This window comes from Cucurbita moschata, unplaced genomic scaffold (genome assembly GCF_002738365.1).
Source record: "Cucurbita moschata cultivar Rifu unplaced genomic scaffold, Cmos_1.0 Cmo_Scf00040, whole genome shotgun sequence".
Taxonomy (NCBI): Eukaryota; Viridiplantae; Streptophyta; class Magnoliopsida; order Cucurbitales; family Cucurbitaceae; genus Cucurbita; species Cucurbita moschata.
The window spans coordinates 939,022-949,021 of record NW_019268556.1 but is presented as its reverse complement, the minus strand read 5'-3'; the positions used below and the strand labels follow the sequence as shown (position 1 = coordinate 949,021).

Below are 10,000 nucleotides of genomic sequence, written 5' to 3'. Positions count from 1 at the left end.
ACTTTTACCTAGTTATCACAAGTGCACATTGAACATTGAATGAACCCGACGTGAATCGAACACGCAACCTTCTGATCTGGAGTCAGACGCGCTACCATTGCGCCACGGATCCCAAGATTATATAACTATCATCACTATCAAGGTTTCCAACTCTATTCAGCTTGTCTAGTAAAAGATGCAGCAATGAATTCAGATTGACAAGAGTAAAACAAAAGAGTAAAACAAAACTTTTACCTAGTTATCACAAGTGCACATTGAACATTGAATGAACCCGACGTGAATCGAACACGCAACCTTCTGATCTGGAGTCAGACGCGCTACCATTGCGCCACGAATCCCGAGATTATATAACTATCATCACTATCAAGGTTTCCAACTCGAATTCAGCTTGTCTAGTAAAAGATTCAACCGTATTTTAAACATGAGAATTGTAAAACATGTTTTTGAGCAAGCTAAACAAGTGCACGTTGAATATTGGTATTTTAAACATGAGAATTGTAAAACATGTTTTTGAGCAAGCTAAACAAGTGCACGTTGAATATTGTACGAACCCAATGTGAATCAAACATGCAACCTTCTAATCTGGAGTGTGAATCAAACATGCAACCTTCTAATCTGGAGTTAGATCCACTACCATTTCGCCACAGATCCCATGATTATATAACTAATAGTAATATCAATGGTTCCAAAACGAATTCAGATTGACAAGAGTAAAACAAAATTTGTACCTAGTTATCAAGTGCACAATGAACATTGAATGAACCCGACGTGAATCAAACACGCAACCTTTTAATCTGGAGTTAGACACGCTACCATTGCGCCACGGATCCCAAGATTACATAACTATCATCACTATCAAGGTTTCCAACTCTATTAAGCTTGTCTAGTAAAAGATGCAGCAGTATTTTAAACTTGACATTTGTAAGACATGTTTTTGAGCAAGCTAAACAAGTGCCCGTTGAATATTATACGAACCCAATGTGAATCGAACATGCAACCTTCTAATCTGGAGTTAGACCCACTACCATTTCGCCACAGATCCCATGATTATATAACTAACAGTACTATCAATGGTTCCAAAACGAATTCAGCTTGACTAGTAAAAGATGCAGCAATGAATTCAGATTGACAAGAGTAAAACAAAAGAGTAAAACAAAACTTTTACCTAGTTATCACAAGTGCACATTGAACATTGAATGAACCCGACGTGAATCGAACACGCAACCTTCTGATCTGGAGTCAGACGCGCTACCATTGCGCCACGAATCCCGAGATTATATAACTATCATCACTATCAAGGTTTCCAACTCGAATTCAGCTTGTCTAGTAAAAGATTCAACCGTATTTTAAACATGAGAATTGTAAAACATGTTTTTGAGCAAGCTAAACAAGTGCACGTTGAATATTGTACGAACCCAATGTGAATCAAACATGCAACCTTCTAATCTGGAGTGTGAATCAAACATGCAACCTTCTAATCTGGAGTTAGATCCACTACCATTTCGCCACAGATCCCATGATTATATAACTAATAGTAATATCAATGGTTCCAAAACGAATTCAGATTGACAAGAGTAAAACAAAATTTGTACCTAGTTATCAAGTGCACAATGAACATTGAATGAACCCGACGTGAATCAAACACGCAACCTTTTAATCTGGAGTTAGACACGCTACCATTGCGCCACGGATCCCAAGATTACATAACTATCATCACTATCAAGGTTTCCAACTCTATTAAGCTTGTCTAGTAAAAGATGCAGCAGTATTTTAAACTTGACATTTGTAAGACATGTTTTTGAGCAAGCTAAACAAGTGCCCGTTGAATATTATACGAACCCAATGTGAATCGAACATGCAACCTTCTAATCTGGAGTTAGACCCACTACCATTTCGCCACAGATCCCATGATTATATAACTAACAGTACTATCAATGGTTCCAAAATGAATTCAGCTTGACTAGTAAAAGATGCAGCAATGAATTCAAATTGACAAGAGTAAAACAAATTTTTTACCTAGTTATCATCAAGTGCACATTGAACAATGAATGAACCCGACGTGAATCGAACACGCAACCTTCTGATCTGGAGTCAGACGCGCTACCATTGTGCCATAGATCCCAAGATTATATAACTATCATCACTATCAAAGTTTCCAACTCGAATTCAGCTGGTCTAGTAAAAGATGCAGTAGTATGTTCAGTTTGACAAATGGTAAAACATGTTTCTGAGAAAGCTAAACAAGTGCAAGTTGAATATTGTACAAATCCTATGTGAATCGAACATGCAACCTTCTAATCTGGAGTTAGACGCACTACCATTGCGCAACACATCCCATGATTATATAACTAACAGTACTATCAATGGTTCCAAAACGAATTCAGCTTGACTAGTAAAAGATGCAGCAATGAATTCAGATTGACAAGAGTAAAACAAAACTTTTACCTAGTTATCACAAGTGCACATTGAATGAACCCAACGTGAATCGAACACGCAACCTTCTGATCTGGAGTCAGACGCGCTACCATTGCGCCACGGATCCCAAGATTATATAACTATCATCACTATCAAAGTTTCCAACTTGAATTCAGCTAGTCTAGTAAAAGATGCAGCAATGAATTCAGATTGACAAGAGTAAAACAAAACTTTTACCTAGTTATCACAAGTGCACATTAAACATTGAATGAACCCGACGTGAATCGAACACACAACCTTCTGATCTGGAGTCAGACGTGCTACCATTTTGCCATAGATCCCGAGATTATATAACTATCATCACTATCAAGGTTTCCAACTCGAATTCAGCTTGTCTAGTAAAAGATGCAACAGTACTTTAAACTGGAAAATTGTAAAACATGTTTTTGAGCAAGCTAAACAAGTGCACATTGAATATTGTACGAACCCAATGTGAATCGAACATGCAACCTTCTAATCTTGAGTTAGACCCACTACCATTTCACCACAAATCCCATGATTATAGAACTAACAGTAATATCAATGGTTCCAAAACGAATTCAGCTTGACTAGTAAAAAATGCAGCAATGAATTCAGATTGACAAGAGTAAAACAAAACTTTTACCTAGTTATCACAAGTGCACATTGAACATTGAATGAACCCGACGTGAATCGAACACGCAACCTTCTGATCTGGAGTCAGACACGCTACCATTGCGCCACGGATCCCGAGATTATATAACTATCATCACTATCAAGGTTTCCAACTCGAATTCAGCTTGTCCGCCACGGATCCCGAGATTATATAACTATCATCACTATCAAGGTTTCCAACTCGAATTCAGCTTGTCTAGTAAAAGATTCAACAGTATTTAACTATCATCACTATCAAGGTTTCCAACTCGAATTCAGCTTGTCTAGTAAAAGATTCAACAGTATTTTAATATCATCACTATCAAGGTTTCCAACTCGAATTCAGCTTGTCTAGTAAAAGATTCAACAGTATTTTAAACATGAGAATATCAAGGTTTCCAACTCGAATTCAGCTTGTCTAGTAAAAGATTCAACAGTATTTTAAACATGAGAATTGTAAAACATGTTTTTGAGCAAGCTAAACAAGTGCACGTTGAATATTGTACGAACCCAACGTAAATCGAACACGCAACCTTTTGATTGGGAATCAAACGCGCTACCATTGCGCCACGAATCCCTAAAATATATAACTATGATTACTATCAAGGGTTCCAACTCGAATTCAACTTGTCTAGTAAAAGATACGGCAATATTTTCAGCTTGACATGAGTAAAACAAGTTTTTGAGCTAGCTAAACAAGTTCTAGAACAACATGCAACCTTCTTATCTGGAGTTAGATGCACTACCATTGCGTCACAAATCCCATGAACAAATTCAGCTTGACTAGTAAAAGATGTAGCAATGAATTGTAAACAATGAATGAATTCCTAACGTGAATCGAACACGCAACCTTTTGATCTGGAGTCAGACGCGCTACCATTGCGCCACGGATCCCAAGATTATATAACTATCATTACTATCAAGGGTTCCAACTCGAATTCAGCTTGTCTAGTAAAAGATGCATCAACATTTTCAGCTTGACAAGTGTAAAACAAGTTTTTGAGCTAGCAAAACAAGTGCACGTTGAACATTCAACGAATTGAACATGCAACCTTTTACTCTCGAGTTAGATGCACTACCATCTATTTATAAAATTCACATTCAACATTGAATGAACCCGACGTGAATCGAACACGCAACCTTCTGATCTGGAGTCAGACGCGCTACCATTGCGCCACGGATCCCAATATTATATAACTATCATTACTATCAAGGGTTCCAACTCGAATTCAGCTTGTCTAGTAAAAGATGCAGCATAGAATAAGTTTTTGAGCAAGCTAAACAAGTGCACGTTGAATATTGAAGGAACCTAATGTGAATTGAACATGCAACTTTCTGATATGGAGTTAGACGCACTACCATTGCGCCACAGATCCCATGATTATATACCTAACATTACTATCAATGGTTCCAAAACGAATTCAGCTTGAGTAGTAAAAGATGTAGCAATGAATGAACCCAAACGTGAATCGAACACGCAACCTTCTGATCTGGAGTCAGACGTGCTACCATTGCGCCACATAACTATCATTATTATCAAGGGTTCAAACTCGAATTCAGCTTGTTTAGTAAAAGATGCAGCAACATTTTTCAGCTTGACAAGAGTAAAACAAGTTTTTGAGCAAGCTAAACAAGTGCACGTTGAATATTGAACGAATCCAATGTAAATTGAACATGCAACTTTCTGATCTAGAGTTAGACGAACTACCATTGCGCCACAAATCCAATGATTATACAACTAACATTACTATCAATGGTTCCAAAATGAATTCAGCTTTACTAGTAAAAGATGCAACACTGAATGAAACCGACGTGAATCGAACACAACCTTCTGATCTGGAGTCAGACGCGCTACCATTGCACCACGGATCCCATGATTATATTACTATCATTACTATCAAGGGTTCAAACTCGAATTCAGCTTGTCTAGTAAAAGATGCAGCAATATTTTAAGTTTGACAAGAGTAAAACAAGTTTTTGAGCAAGCTAAACAAGTGCACGACCAATGTGAACCGAACATGCAACTTTCTGATCTAGAGTTAAACGCACTACCCTTGCGCCACAGATCCCATGATTATATAAGGGATTATATAACTAACATTACTATCAAAACTTTTACCTAGTTATCACAAGTGCACATTGAACATTGAATGAACCCGACGTGAATCGAACACACAACCTTCTGATCTGAAGTCAGACGCGCTACCATTACGCCACAAATTCCATGATTATATAACTATCATTTTTATCAAGGGTTCCAACTCGAATTCATCTTGTCTAGTAAAAAATGCAGCAATGAATTCAGTTTGACAAGAGTAAAACAAAATTTCTAGCTAGTTATCAAATGCACATTGAACATTGAATGAGCCCGCCGTGAATCGAACACGCAACCTTCTTATCTTGAGTCAAACTCTCTAACATTGCACCACGAATCCCATGATTATATAACTATCATTACTATCAAAGATTCCAACTCGAATTTAGCTTGTCTAGTAAAAGATGCAGCAATATTTTTAGCTTGACAATAGTAATATAAATGTTTGAGGTAGATATCAAGTGTAGATTGAATATTGAATGAACCTAACGTGAATCCAACACTCAATCTTCTTATTTGGAGTCAGACGTGCTACCATTGCGCCACGGATGACGAGTAGATTCCTTCAGCTTGACGAGTAAAAGATGTAGCTTAAGCTAGCTATCAACAAGTGAACATTAAATATTGAATGAACCCGACGTAAATCGACCACGCAACCTTTTGATCTGGAGTCAGACGCGCTACCATTGCCCCACGGATCTCATGATTATATAACTATCATTACTATGAAGGGTTGCAACTTGAATTCATCTTGTCTAGTAAAAGATGCAGCAATATTCTAAGCTTGACAATAGTAAGACAAATTTATGAGGTAGAATCAAGTGCACATTGAATATTGAATGAACCCAATGTGAATCAAACACGCAACCTTCTGATCTGGAGTCAAACGCGTGACCAATTCACCATGGATCCCATGATTATATAACTATCATTACTATCAAGGGTCCAAATCGTATTCAACTTGACTAGTAAATCGAATTCATCTTGACAAGAGTAAAACAAATTTTTGAGGTAGCTATCAAGTGCACATTGAATATTGAATGAACCCAACATAAATCAAACACGCAACCTTCTTATCTGGAGTCAGACACGCTACCATTGCGCCACATGTACCATAAAAAATAATAAGAATTTTGAACATTAAAAAGCTTGTATTCATAGAACATATGGCGTAACATAGATAATAAATAAATGGGAGTTAATATGATTCCAATTGCCACTACCAAAGTAATTAGTATTTTTGTCATTAAAAGATATTTTTGGCAGGTAATTATTCCAAAAAAGACTATTAATTCTACAACAAAACCGCTCATACCCGACAATGCAACGTGAATCAAACACGCAACCTTCTAATCTTCTAGAGTCAGACGCGCTACCATTGCGCCACAGATCCCATGATTAAATAACTATTATTACTATCAAGTATTCCAACTCGAATTCAACAAGAATCAAATTTTTGAGCTAGCTATCAAGTGCACATTGAATATCTAACAAACATGACATGAATCAAACACGGAACCATCTGATTTGGAGTCAAACCCGCTACCATTGCGCCACGGATCCCATGATTATATAATTATCATTACTTTCAAGGGTTCCAACTCGAATTCAGCTTGACTAATAAAAAATGCAACAAAGATTTCACCTTGACTAGAGTAAAACAAATTTTTTGAGCAAGCTACCAAGTGTACATTGAATGAACCCAACTGTGAATCGAATACGCAACCTTATGATCTAGAGTTAGACGCGCTACTATTGCACCATGGATCCCATGATTATATAACTATCATTACTATTAAGGGTTCCAACTCGAATTCAGCTTGACTAGTAAAAAAATGCAACAAAGCATTCATCTTGACCAGAGTAAAACAAATTTTTTGAGCTAGCTATCAAGTACGCATTGAATATTGAATGAACTGAATCGAACACGCAACCTTCTGATAAAAGATGCAGCAATGAATTCAGCTTGACAAGACTAAAACAAATTTTTGATCTTGCTATCAATGCACATTGAATATTGAATGAACCTGACGTGAATCAAACACGTAACTTTCTGATCTAGAGTCAGATGCTACCATTGCACCACGGATCCCATGATTATATAATTATCTTTTATTGTTTTTTCAAACATAAATATACTTTTTTTAGTATTTCATAAATAGTTTCTACCTTTATAATATTTTATCTAGTATTTAAATTTTTAGAAAAAAGAAATTAAGATAAAAGAAACATTTAATAACGGTAAATCGAGAACCGGTTCCATGAGCCAACTATATCATTCGGATATTTTGAACATCCATCCATCCAGAGCAGCCACATATACAAACCTCTTTCTCAAAAGCGAGGGAGCAGTGTCAGCATGCTGTTTGATACTATCTTCAAAAGCCCTTTTTCAAAGGAAGACATCCAAGACAAAGGATAAGGTTTGTTCATGTGTTCTCTTCATTCAATTATTGTTTGTTCTTGTCCTTCAAAACTTTAATAACTTTGATACTCACTCGTAAATCTATTGGAAAAAGAAGAAGGAATGTAAATGCAAGTTTAGAATTGGGGAGGTTGAATATGAAGTCGTGTATGAACTCTTAAAGTCCGAACTCGTACCCACAAGTATTACACTAAAAGTCGTGTATGAACTCTTAAAGTCCAAGTATTACACTAAAAGTCGTGTATGAACTCTTAAGGTCGGAACTCATACCCACAAGTATTACACTAAAATAAAAGAATTTAAAAATAAAATCTCTTAAAAAAAAAAAAAAAACTTAAAAAGTCAATTCAAACCTAACTTAAAACCCTAAATTTCATGCATGATTTTCACACATGAATAAGACTTCTTCGATATTCTCGTCTTCCACTAGGTTGACTTTGACCTTTTCTTTTTTTCTTCACAACTATTTTGAACATGTTTTCTTTCTTCAACGCTTGAGTTTCAGTCTCATCGGCCTACAATAAAATCTTGTAATTTTTAAATGTATAAGAAGGGAAGTCAACGAAATATTTGTTAGATTTTGACAGAAAATAGTTAAAATAAATACCTAAATATACAAATTCTTCCAACAATCTCTTCCTTGAACTCATTCTCCTTTGTAAAAAAACTAGTTCAAGTCACAAAAACTCTTGCGCACCAAGTTCTTCACCCAACTTCTGAAATGCTTCTAATTTTAGAGGATTTGTCAACGAATCAACAAGTTGATTTCGGTGTACCATAAAATATTAAATTAACGGTTCATTCTTTTGTAAGATGTCACGACCTGATTTTCGAAGCTTCGAAAAACCGCATCGTGACTAAAAAGACGAAATCGAAGACAAACAAAAGGAAAATAAAAGAAAAGAAAACCAAAGTAAAAAGATAAAAATACTTTGAATTAAAACAAAAGAGAGAAATTTTGTTTCTTAATTATTACAAAAGAAACTGCAAATATAAAATGAAATACAAAAGACTCTAAAAGACCGAAAAGGGATTGACGCTCCGGAACGACCCCCTCTGTGACTGTACAGCTCTCAAACGCTCCTCTACCTCGACCAGCAGCCAGTGAACACCTGAGAAAAATAAAGGAGAACGAGATGAGTATAAAAATTATACTCAGTAAGCCACCTACTTGTAGGCTCTCTTCGCATCTTAATTTAACAGAACCCCCATGGTTTCCTAATTCGGTTCTAGGACATCGGGTTCTAACCTTAGTCTCTTGGGGCTTGCCCCTTCGGTTTCACCGGTTCATCGTCCTTTCATTAGTCACCTAGAGGTTCCTTATGCCAAGCTGATATGGTCGGTATCTCTCTATGAGGCGCTACCTCTACATGGCTATCTAGGACTACATGGTATCTAGCCTAGGGGTGTGCTGAATACCCCTATGCCCATATAGTCCTCCTATGGGGGGCGCAACCCAACCCGTTCCCATGCAGCTAATGGGCTGTACGACGTGGGGACACATTTCCCATGCGAAATGGCTAAGAGCAGTAAGAACTGATTAGGGACCCTTGGTCCTCCCATGAAGCTATAGATATCGTTCTCACGCTAGCAATCTATGAACCCTCCTAAGTACTTTCTTGCCGTGGTAAACCGCTAAGTTTCTAGGGGAAAATTAAGTCTATCTAGAGCGGCATATCGCTCCTTAGAGAAATTCCCTAATCTTATCATAGAAATGGGCCCTAGCAATTAACAGAGGGTGCATGCAATCTTCTTCTAACATCATAGTATGTAATTCATGCAAACTAGGCATACCGGCTCAACGGGGCGATGACCTCCATCAAGCACCCAGAGCACGAAGTTCGCGCTCAATGGGGCGAATTCGTCCATCAAGCACCCGAAACCCGGCATACACAATTCTAACATAAATTAAACGCATGCATACGTACAACGGAAGCTTAAGACATATAAGCAACACTCAGATAATTCACCCAACACATCATAACAATCCATCTAATTAATCTCATTCATGGAGAGCTAATTTAAGGCAAAATTACTAACATGCATACATACAATCCAAGCGAACCCTACAAGTATTTCTTCCTAAATACCGGGTGGTGACTTACCTAGTTGACGTGTGCCCTTTTTGCTAGCGTTTCTTTGCCCGTGAGGTGTCCAAAAGTACTGATTTCTTTAAATTAGGTCCCTATTCACGTAAGAACAGTATTAGAACTGAAACCGGGACAAAAATCAGGCAAACAGAAAGCAACCGGGCCAAATTGGCCGTTCCACGCGCGCTCACGCGCCAGCAGCACGCTGAGAGTGCGTGGCCACGCGCGCGGGAAGGCGCCAGTCGTAGGCTGCAGGCGCGCCTACCACGCGCGCCCGCCTCCTCGTAGCCGCGGGTCGGCCGG

General features: G+C 37.7%; 11 non-coding genes across 11 annotated transcripts; all 11 read right to left on the bottom strand.

Moving 5' to 3' along the window:
- Nucleotides 1-40: 40 nt before the first annotated feature.
- TRNAW-CCA lies at nt 41-112 on the bottom strand. The gene has a single exon. It is a non-coding gene; the product is annotated as a tRNA-Trp (tRNA).
- A 154-nt stretch (nt 113-266) lies between these two features.
- On the bottom strand, nt 267-338 carry TRNAW-CCA. The gene has a single exon. It is a non-coding gene; the product is annotated as a tRNA-Trp (tRNA).
- A 420-nt stretch (nt 339-758) lies between these two features.
- Nucleotides 759-830, bottom strand: TRNAW-CCA. The gene has a single exon. It is a non-coding gene; the product is annotated as a tRNA-Trp (tRNA).
- A 367-nt stretch (nt 831-1,197) lies between these two features.
- TRNAW-CCA lies at nt 1,198-1,269 on the bottom strand. The gene has a single exon. It is a non-coding gene; the product is annotated as a tRNA-Trp (tRNA).
- Nucleotides 1,270-1,622: 353 nt separating this feature from the next.
- TRNAW-CCA lies at nt 1,623-1,694 on the bottom strand. The gene has a single exon. It is a non-coding gene; the product is annotated as a tRNA-Trp (tRNA).
- Nucleotides 1,695-2,049: 355 nt separating this feature from the next.
- TRNAW-CCA lies at nt 2,050-2,121 on the bottom strand. The gene has a single exon. It is a non-coding gene; the product is annotated as a tRNA-Trp (tRNA).
- A 349-nt stretch (nt 2,122-2,470) lies between these two features.
- On the bottom strand, nt 2,471-2,542 carry TRNAW-CCA. The gene has a single exon. It is a non-coding gene; the product is annotated as a tRNA-Trp (tRNA).
- Nucleotides 2,543-3,111: 569 nt separating this feature from the next.
- On the bottom strand, nt 3,112-3,183 carry TRNAW-CCA. The gene has a single exon. It is a non-coding gene; the product is annotated as a tRNA-Trp (tRNA).
- A 409-nt stretch (nt 3,184-3,592) lies between these two features.
- TRNAG-CCC lies at nt 3,593-3,664 on the bottom strand. The gene has a single exon. It is a non-coding gene; the product is annotated as a tRNA-Gly (tRNA).
- A 535-nt stretch (nt 3,665-4,199) lies between these two features.
- TRNAW-CCA lies at nt 4,200-4,271 on the bottom strand. The gene has a single exon. It is a non-coding gene; the product is annotated as a tRNA-Trp (tRNA).
- A 967-nt stretch (nt 4,272-5,238) lies between these two features.
- Nucleotides 5,239-5,310, bottom strand: TRNASTOP-UCA. The gene has a single exon. It is a non-coding gene; the product is annotated as a tRNA-Sec (tRNA).
- Nucleotides 5,311-10,000: the final 4,690 nt, after the last annotated feature.